The sequence below is a fragment of the Propithecus coquereli genome, unplaced genomic scaffold, assembly GCF_000956105.1.
Source record: "Propithecus coquereli isolate 6110/MARCELLA unplaced genomic scaffold, Pcoq_1.0 Scaffold502, whole genome shotgun sequence".
Classification (NCBI taxonomy): domain Eukaryota; kingdom Metazoa; phylum Chordata; class Mammalia; order Primates; family Indriidae; genus Propithecus; species Propithecus coquereli.
The window spans coordinates 251,702-254,251 of NW_012150864.1; the positions used below are offsets into that span (position 1 = coordinate 251,702).

Here is a 2,550-nt window from a genome sequence, read left to right on the forward strand (position 1 = left end):
AGCATTTTTGGAATTTCTAAAAATAATACCTTCAGGATTTTCTTTGGACTTACGTTAAAATCATAGGTTAATTTAGTGAGACTTTAGCTCTTTGATGAGAATATTGAGTCTTACTGTCCATGAACATAATAAATCTTTCCATTTATTTAGTTCTCCTTTTATATCCCTCAGTGAAGTGTTTTTGTTTTTGTCATGTAGCTCATACGTGCACATCTGTTTTTGTTCATTATTAACTTTTTAGATCTATAGAATTTCCCTTGTTTACAACTTTGATTGCATCCCCTTATGTTTAGGTTTATGGCATTTGTATTTTCGTGTTCAAGGTACTCTGGTTGCAGTGCGATTTCCTTTTTTACCCAAGGATTGAGAGTATTTTTTATCTTTTTTGTTTTGTGTTGTTCTGTTTTTCTTGTCCTTTGTTATGAATTTCTTGCTTAATTTTGTTGTTACCTGAGAATGTGGATTAGAATTAGATTTTTTAAAGTTCTTTTCTAGTTTCTGGAGTGTCTTATTTGTGTGCAGTCAGGAGTGGGAGATTATTCCCTGGGTAATTCCTATTCTTTTTAAGTACTGAATTTATCCATAGGTGCCTTCCTGTTGCCAGCGTGCCTGTTTTCCTTCCCAGCTGTGCTCACCTAGGGACAGCTGGAGTGCTGATGGCACTTGCTGCCCCAAGCCTTTGTGTTTCAGGGTGAGACTGTGACTCTCCATACCTTCAGCCTCCATTACACTGTGTGGGGTCGGGTGTCAGGGGGGTGTTTTGACATTCTGGCACCTGCTGATCAACTACTTCCCAGGCAGGTTTTTTCTGGGAATGAGTTAAAATCATCACCTTCACTGGGGTCTTATTTTTAGCATATTCTACAGAATTTTTAATTTAAAATTTGAGTTATATTTAATTTTTCCAACACAGGTGCAGATTGTTTCTCCTCTTAATACTGCGTTGGTCATTTCTAGGCGGGGACTGGTGAGGGAGAGGAATTGGGTGCCGTGTTCCACCACCTGCCATCCAGCCAACCATTCTTGCCAGCAGGTGGTTATCGAGTGGCTCGCTGTTCCTCGCCCATTTTTACAATCACCTCCACTAGATCCAGGCCACAGATGGAAGATAGACATTTTGATCTTATCAATTCCTCATGTTTAAAGTAATTGTTATTAGCTGCCTGTCTTTAGTAGTATGTGATCTTCTCCGTAGCAAGAACCGTATGCTCAGGCTTTCTCCTCCTTTCCCAAATTTCAAACCTATCCTTTCAAAATATTGAACGCATTCATCATCCCTCTGCATTTGGTCTGACACAGTGGCCTCCCTGGCTCTGTTCTCTGCAGGGTGGCACAGAAAGAGGCTCAGTCACAGTCAGAGCACACTCCTGAAGGTCTTAACTGGGGGCCAGGGAGGCATGGCGGTGGTGGTTTCTTAATTTGAACCTGGGATGGGAGAGGACAAAATCAGTTAGAAGGTCTTTGAGAGTGTATAGTACGTATCTAATGGGAACACAAAGCTAAAATGGTCAGTAAAATCTCTGCCTCCAGTTTCCACTATGGAAGTTGTGAGGCTACCTTGTTTCTGCATGGATAATAGAGAACTTTAAACATTAATAACATTTTGAAGTGATTATACTCGGCTTACTTGTGAAGATGGACATCATGTTTAATTTTCATGTTTGTTTTTCTTTTTTGTGCTCCTTCTGCCTGTAGGAAAGATATATAGGAAATACAACTAAATGTGAATTTACTCTGTTTCCCTGTTGTCTTTTTTTTTTTTTAACCACTTTTTGGGGGTAGGTAGGGGACATAAAATATACTAAGGTGAACCAGAATTGTCTCTAGTGATAGGAATTTTAAACATTCTGTTATGGAATCTGTTATTAGCATTTGCTTTTAAAGGGTAAGCATGTACTTCAGGATTACATGTCTAGTTATATAGTGTATAAATGTCTTTTCTTAAAGAATTTAAATTGGATATATCAAGAAAAATTTGTATTCTTAATAATGTATGACTTCCTAGACCTATATCTTCCTCAGTCTTAGAGGATTTTAACCATTTACATATATGTATGTTTTATTTCAACATATTATGGGAGTACAAATGTTTAGGTTACATATATTGCCTTCGCCCCACCCGAGTCAGAGCTTCAAGCATGTCCATCTCCCAGACGGTGTGCACCGCACCCATTAGGTGTGAATATACCCATCTCCTCCTCCCCCCTCCCATCTGCCTGATAGCTGATGAATGTTACTACTATATGTGCACATTGGTGTTGACCAGTTAATACCAATTTGATGGTGAGTACCTGTGGTGCTTGTTTTTCCATTCTTGTGATATTTCACTTAGTAGAATGGGCTCCAGCTCTATCCAGGATAATACAAGAGGTGCTAGATCACCATTGTTTTTCGTGGCTGAGTAGAACTCCATGGTATACATATGCCACATTTTATTAATCCACTCATGTATCGATGGGCACTTGGGTTGTCAAACAACCCTATCAAAAAGTGGGCAAAGGACATGAACAGAAAGTTTTCAAAAGAAGATAGATTAATGGCCAAGAAACA

General features: G+C 39.0%; 1 protein-coding gene across 1 annotated transcript in view; it reads left to right on the forward strand.

Annotated features, from left to right (window-relative positions):
* Positions 1–2,550, forward strand: part of VPS41 (vacuolar protein sorting 41 homolog (S. cerevisiae)) — a 219,530-nt gene that overhangs the window by 129,739 nt on the left and 87,241 nt on the right. The gene's annotated exons all lie outside the window — the stretch shown is intronic.